Consider the following 8386-nt stretch of genomic DNA (forward strand, 5'->3'; position numbering starts at 1 on the left):
TACCTTCCGACAAATCCTTCTCCCTCTTATCTTAAGCGGTTCAGGTGTATGGCCCAGCAGTCAAAGTATAGGGCAAATGTTCGGTGCTTCTCTCGCAATTTCTATTGATCAGTACGCGTTTAATCTCGCACGCTGTGTATACTGTCATGTGCACCTAATGTGCATCCACTCGTACATCCAATGTGTACTAACTCATACACTCAATGCGTATCAGCTTGTACACCTGATGTGTATCAACTCGAGCACTCCATGTGTATCAACTCGCGCACCCAATGTGTACTAACCTATACACTCAACGTGCATCAACTCATGCACCCAATGTGCACTAACCCATACACTCAATGTGAATCAACTCGTACACCCAGTGTGCACTAACTTGCACACTCAATGTGAATCAACTCGTGCACCCAATGTGCACTAACTCGTACACTCAATGTGAATCAACTTGTGCACCCAATGTGCACAAGCTCATACAGTCAATGTGAATCAACTAGTGCATGCAATGTGCACTATCTCTTAAACTCAGTGTGAATCAACTCGTGCACCCAGTGTGCATTGACTCGTGCACCAAATGTGCACTAACTCGTCTACTCGTACCGAATGTGTACCTACATCCAGTGTATTTACAACCAAGGTGTATTAGCTTGTAAACGCATACATGACCTGCGCACCCAATGTATTAACTCATAAGCTCGTACACCCAGTGCGTACGTACTTTCAATGAGCATGAATTTGCAAACTTCTAGGCCCGATGCATACGTATGCTCAATGCATATTAGCTTGTAAATTCTTACTCTCCTGGTGTATTAGCTCGTAAATTCTTACTCTCCTGGCCTGTCACACTTATTTGTCTCACACAACCACTTTATACTACTGTTAATTCTGCCTATGTCGATGAGCCCTTTGCCTCTGTGTTAACTAGTGCAAGGTATTGTCAGGATTACATCTAGATCACTTATATTTAATTGCTACAGTCCAATTCCGTTCATATTACAGCAGGCCTTCAACCCCGAGTTAGTGTTACTCTCATTGTGCCCAAGCACCATTCTTAGCGTATTTGTGAGTGTGTATCTTCGAGGGATAATGAGTGACTATGTGTTGTGCCAGTGAGGGTAAAAAAACCTCCTCGCTGTTATTCGCTCAGCATTTCTGAGGAGGAAAAACTCTTTGGCACGACACCACTCTCGCTCATCCTCGGACAGCAAGCAAAGAAGACGGTGGTAAACAAACAGCCACCATTAGTCTACTCTACTTCTTATAAAGATACACAGTCACGATTATCTATACTGGCCATCACATCTCACTGAATATATATATATATATATATATATATATATATATATATATATATATATATATATATATATATACTTGTTTAATTCCAATTCTCCAATTCCAAAACTATTATAATTGCACTGTGAATATATTTCACCGCTGACTCACAGCTCTCACCACTTTTAGCGTAGTTGTGAGTGTGTATCTTCGAGGGATAATGAGTGACTAGGTGTTGTGCCAGTGAGGGTAAAAAAACCCTCCTCGCTGTTACTGACTCAGCATTTCTGAGGAGGAAAAACTCCTTGGCACGACACCACTCCCGCTCATCCTCAAACAGCAAGCAAAGAAGACGGTGGTAAACAAACAGCCACCTTTACACTATTCTACTTAGTCTCTTATGAAGATACACAGTCACGATTATCTATGCTGGTCATTGCATCTCACTAAATAAATATATACTTGTTTAATTCCAATTTTCCAATTCCAAAACTATTACAACTGCACTGTGAACCTATTACACTGTTGACTCACAGCTCTCCACAAACTGGTTTCACTGCACTTTACACCGCTTTCCACTCAATCATGCCTTTGGGTTCTCTTCTTAATCACCGTATGCACACCGCACAAACAGTTAACCCATAACTCAGTGTCAGGCAGGCGATAATGCCGGCCCGCTATAACTCAAGTGTCGTATGGGCGATAAGGCGTGAAGAGGCTGGGGACCCAGGAAGGGTGGACTCATTGCTCAGCCTTCGGGATGAACTCACGTGCCTGGTGACTCGTTGTTTCCCGACCATACATTTTGACTATAATCGCCATACATGGATTTCAGGATACTGAACCCTCCACGTGGACTTTACTCAATTATTTGTCAAAACCTGTGAGCATAAAAGGAACTTCTGTATTCAGTCACAACTGTGATGTGCCGTTTGATTCATTGCAATATACACTGAGTTGTGGCAACACCAATCAAGAGCATCACTGCTTAATCCTTATATAGATTTACATCTGATTCCACTATTCTCTTCATGTAATCATTATCAATTTGCACTGGCAACCACTGACCATGCCTAATCCTTTATACCTACAATATAGCATGCTTATGTTACAGAGACATCTTAGCTTATGTGTGACAGTTCCAGAGTATTCCAAAGTAATCTCCCTATGGCCAAGCCCCTCCGGGTAATCCACTGCTCACAGCACCGTGGGCGATCCACCATTGGCCCGATAGTGTAGGTACAGTATGTCTTGTCACTCCAAAATCTCGACTCTAACAGCCCTTCTAGGGTACAGTCTCTCAGACTCCCACCAACACCCATTTGCAACCTGAGCTGGCATCTGACCTCTAGGGTGCCCCTCAATTTGCACTTCCATTAATATAAGCCAGAGTCGATGGTCCTATTGCGATAACACCCCGTCCCTTGAGCGCTCATGCTCAAATACCAGAGGGCGCTTATCACAGTAATATATATATATATATATATATATATATATATATATATATATATATATATATATATTACTGTGAAACTAACTAAAAAGGCAAACAATAAGCCTTGGACAAGGACTGACCAAAAGATGACGACCAAGGACCGGACAAAGGACATGGTTATTGGAAGGTGGAATGTAAGGGGAGCGAATGATGAGGTGAAAGAGAGAGAGATTGTCCAGGTGCTTGAGGGTGCGCAAGTTGATGTATTTGGAATAACTGAAACGAAATGGAGGGGTGAGAGTGTGAGAGAATGGGAGTATGGAAGGGGTATATGTGCTGGAGTAGGTAAGAATGAGAGGGCAAAAGAAGGAGTATGTATAGTTGTGAGTAAAAGATGGAAGACGAGCATAAGAGAGTATGGATCAGTTGGATCAAGGATTGTGTGGGTAAAATTGAAAGTTGGAATACAAATGTGGGTGATTGTGTGTGTGTATGCGCCAACACAAGATCGTGCAAGCAGAGTGAGAGAAGAGTTCTGGATAAATGTGGAAGTGTGCATGTGTACTGTCACCTCTGCGATCCAGACTTTTACATGGTCAAAAGGGCAGAAATCAAGTCACTATTGATGACCACTGTGTGCTGGAACGGTCGGGAACTCAGATTGATGGAGACTTTCTCCCATTAGTGGCCTCTTCGGTTGCGTTTATTATGTTTCGAGTGGCCAAGATAAGAGTGGTAGCATGCCAAAATGACGGGGCCAGTCTCCAACTAGGCCAACCCAAGCCCAACCTTTGCAGTTTCCCAGAATGCTTTTAAGTTGCACAATAATAAACTACTAGGTAAGCTCTATACCACCAGGTCTCAAGGATTATACAAACAATAAAGTTCAAGTGGGAGGGAATGTGTATTAAAAGACCAAAAAGTAGAAATCTTCCCCAGCTACTTGCTTTACAGATTAAACATGAATCAGTTGGCACATTGTTCGGAAAATATATCTCTATATAGTCCTAATATCAAATGCACAAAACTTAGCTCCTCTGTCCCGGTCCAAAGTGTTTCTTCATAATCGTCCCTGAGCACAAATTTCACTGGTCCAGTCCTCTGCCACTGCCGACCTTGACCTCCACACTTGGGACCTTGACACACCCACTGGTGCTTAGACCACACTTGGATTTTGACCCACTGGTACTTCAGCCTCCACACTTAGACCCGCTAGAAGTTAATATGTATAATGAATAGCTATTCTCCCCAGTGCAAGTAATCCCTTCACATGATCAGGGAGGTCTCATAATAAAGAAACATGAGTTACAACACTCGGCATCTCAAGTAATAATAGAATAACACATGGCACTACAGACACATAGGTCTGCTCAAAATAATACTTATTGTAGGGATAACATAAAAGAAAAAGTACTATAACAAATACAGTAAGCATGAATAACTGTAACTCTAACCATGAAAATCATCACTGTATCAATATCACTGTGCCTCAGAAAGTAACTACATGAACACTAACTCGCAACACAGCCCTAACAAATACTGAATTGCAAAGTCAACACAATAATAAATAATTCACAGTTCCTGGGCACCTGATACTTGGCCTACAAAAATCACACATTTATCTGAAGCTCAGACAGAACTAGGTAGCATTTCGTATTCTGGTTACTAAATAATAATATAAAGCACAGTACACAAAAATATGGGAAATACCTTACTATCCACCTCAAAAATGTAGGGGAGGTGAGCGGGAACACAGGACTCGCTTCTCCAAAGGCTAATGGTGTCACCGTTACACTACCTGAAGAACGACAACACTTAATTCTACCCGAGTCCGTTTCTTAATTTCGTCACTATTATCACTCGTGTGATATCACTATTCGTGCTTCAACATATCAGACATATCATTAATATCAAATTACTTACAGAATTCCTTGGAGGGGGGGGGGGAAGAGGATGATGACAGTACCGACCAGCTGCCATCTATCACGGCCGGTGAGCATGTGAGACATGCCAAACTGCGTGATGCCAAGGGAAGGGGGGGATGACGGCGTACACAATTTAAGATTTTAATCATTACAGACTCGAGATAGACTCAGTGTGATGTCATTCCCCTCACAAACGATTACCCCCCAAAAATAACATTCTTTAGTTACAATAATTACTCAACATCACCTCTCACTTTATACCCTTACATCGAAAAATAATGAAAATTATCGTGCTTTACATCACTTTGCACACGCGTACATTATGCTGGATTATGTGAACAAAGGCACATGTTCCCATCGACTCGAGATTTTATATTATAAAGAGACTTAATCCTAGTGAATTACAGTGGGAAAAAATAAAGTGACTTAGCAACTAGGTAATTAATCTATGTTCTGGACACGTCCGCATGGTAACAGCCATGCCTCGGCCACTCTCTCTCACTTAACCGAACTTTTGGTCATATAAAATAAACTAGATACAACTCATTATCACTTCCGGGCACTACACATGGAAAAGTTTGGAAGGAGTGAGAGAGTGTTTTTGATCGGTGATATGAATGGTATAGTAGGGAATGTGAAGGTGGATGGATTAGTTAGTGAGTGAGGTGTGCCTGCTGCGATAGATGAGAATGGCAGTGCGTTAGTGGACATTTGTGCCGGGAGGGGGTTAGTGATAGCCAATACCCTCTTCAGGCACAAATTGATCCACAGGTATACATGGCGAGTGATGAGAAGAGTGGGTGGTGAACTGAATGAAAGGAAGGCAATGATTGATTATGTGTGTGTGGATGAAAGGATGCAAAAATGGATAATGGATGCAAGAGGTTATCGAGGATGGGGGAGGGGACTTTCTGACCACTACTTGGTGGTGGCCAGAATCAAGGTCCAATTAGGATGGAGAAATAGGAGAAGGGAAGGACGGGAAGGAGTATTTGTAAGGGGAATGGAAAGGTTACAACAGGATGAGAAAAAGGCAGAGTATAAGAGAGAAGTGGAGGAACGATTGGGCAAATATGAATTGGAGCAGATGGGGGACGTGGAAGGTGTGTGCAGGATATTTACAGAAGAAATATGTGAAGCATGTGATGTGCTGTGTGGGATGAAGAGAAGACGGAGAGGTGTGAAAGGAACAGCGTGGTGGAATGAAGAGGTGAGACAGGCTGTGGCACAAAAGAAGAAAGCATACAATGAATGGATAAGAAATAGGGACGTGGAAGAAGTTGAGAGGTGGAAGAGAGTTATATGTAGAATGAAAGAAAGAAGTGAAAAGATTAGTAAGAGAGAGTAAGAAGAGAGTGGATGAGGAATTTAGAAGAAACTTGAGTGTAAAGTGGAGGGACTGTAAGAAAATGTTCTGGAAAGAGGTGAAAAGAGTAAGACAGGGTGGAAACGAAGTTAGCATGGGAGTGAAAGATAAAAATGGTAGATTTACTAGTGGAGAAAGGAGAAAAAGTGAGCAGATAGAGAGAACACTTTAAGGAATTGTTGAACATGGAGGATAGAAGTAATGCAAGTATAAGTGGCTGGGGAATGGCTGGGAGAAGGAGGGAGGTGAGAAGACAGGAAGAAATCGGTAGAAGTTATGGAAGCAATGAAGAAAGTTAAATTGGGGAAAGCCCCAGTAATTGATGAAGTGTGTGGTGAAATGTTGAAGCATGGGGGAGAGATTGTAGTAGAATGGATGTGGAAGATGTGTAGATTGGCCTGGGAGGAAGGTAGAGTCCCGGAGGATTGGAAGTCAGGTATAATTATTCCCTTGTACAAAGGAAAAGGGGAAAAAGATGTGTGAGATAATCATAGGGGCATTTGTCTTCTTAGTATAATAGGAAAAGTGTATGGTAGGATACTTATTGACAGAGTTAGAGAAAGAACAGAGGAATTAGTTGGAGAAGAACAGGGAGGCTTTAGGAAGGGAAGAGGTTGTGTAGATCAGATATTCATTCTTAGATCTTTAGTGGAAAAGTTTCTAGAGAAGGGAAAGAAGTTGTATGCGGCTTTCATGGATTTGGAGAAAGCATATGACAGGGTGGATAGACAAGGATTGTGTAAAGTATTAAGAATATATGGAGTAGATGGGAAGTTGTTGAATGCTGTGAAGAGTATGTATCATGGTGCTAAGGCTGCAGTGCGTGTAGATGGTGAACTAAGTAAATTTTTCTCTTTGAAGGTTGGGTTGAAACAGGGATGTGTCATGTCTCCATGTACAAATCTGTACATGGATGGGGCAATAAAAGAGGTACAAGGTAGGATAGTGGATGTTGGAGTGGCCCTGGTGAGAGAGGATAGTGTTTGGAAACTCCCTGTAATGTTGTTTACAGATGATACTGTGTTCTTGAGTGAAGATGAAGGGGAGCTGCAAGGCTTGGTGGATGAGTTTGGGAGAGTGTAAGAAACGGAATCTAAAGGTGAATGTAGGAAAGAGTAGAGTGATGGTCTTTGAGAGAGGTGAAGTCAGTGAATGTATAGCGAGGTTTGATGGTGAGGAATTGGAAAATATGAGTACGTTTAAGTACTTGGGTAGTGTGATGAGTAAGGATGGATGTTTGGAGGGTGAAGTGCTTGAAAGCGTACAGCAGGGAAGAAAGGTTGCTGGTTCCTTAAAAGCAGTGATAAGAAACAGGGAAGTGAGCATGGAAGTGAAAAAGTTACTACATGACAGTATTGTGATACCAACTCTAACGTATAGAAGTGAAGCTTGGACGTTGCTGGAAGGACACAAGTCGAGAGTGAGAGCAGTGGAAATGAGTTATTTAAGAGCCCATGGAGTCACATGGAGAGACAGGCTGACAAATGAGGATATAAATGAGCATTGTGGTGTGGATGTGGATGTAATAGGAAGCGTTAGGAGGAATATATTGAGGTGGTTTGGCCACGTGGAGAGGATGGAGGGTGAAAGACTGACGAAGAGAGTGTATGTGAGTGAGGTGGAGGGGGGAAGAGGGAGGGGGAGGCCGAGGATGAGAGGGCGGGACGGGGGGGAGAGGTATATGAGAGAGTGGGTGTGAGTTGGGAGCGGGTTAGTGAAATGGCCGGGGACAGGGCGACGTGGAGGCGATTTGTTTGTGGCCACCCCGAACGGGACTGAGGCATCTGGCAATAGATAAATAGATAGAATATATATATATATATATATATATATATATATATATATATATATATATATATATATATATATATATATATATATATTGTTACATGTGTAAGAATCTATATATTTTTGTTTATATTGTACATGTATGTATAGTGCGTGCGTGTCGCTGGGCATGTGTGTGTGTGTGCCTCGATGCTGTGTATGCCAGCATCTGTGCACATGCACTCGCCATCATGTTGTTGCCTATTGTTTGTGCACATTTATAAAGGCTTAGTTAATTTTTTTTGCTTTCTCGACATGGGTGTGACTAAAATTGTTTTTAATATCAGTGACTTTCGGTGGAACTTAAACTGGCAACACAAAGATTTTTATTGACCAGCGATATTTATAACATTTGGAGTATGGAGGAGAGATTAATTTGCTTAACTCTTTTCTATATATTTCTCGCCTGGCCTCCAGCTTTGTTTTGATGCGCACATATAGCCAGAGGGTATATGAGGGAGAGAACTTTGGATGGAGAGAGAGCTTTTGTGGGATTGGCATTGAGTGAGGGAGTGTCTGGCCTGGAGATGAGAGAGGGAAGAGAAGCACTATTTTGTGTGT

Source organism: Coenobita brevimanus, chromosome 19, assembly GCF_032717465.1.
Source record: "Coenobita brevimanus isolate Jiangsu-jjx chromosome 19, ASM3271746v2, whole genome shotgun sequence".
Classification (NCBI taxonomy): domain Eukaryota; kingdom Metazoa; phylum Arthropoda; class Malacostraca; order Decapoda; family Coenobitidae; genus Coenobita; species Coenobita brevimanus.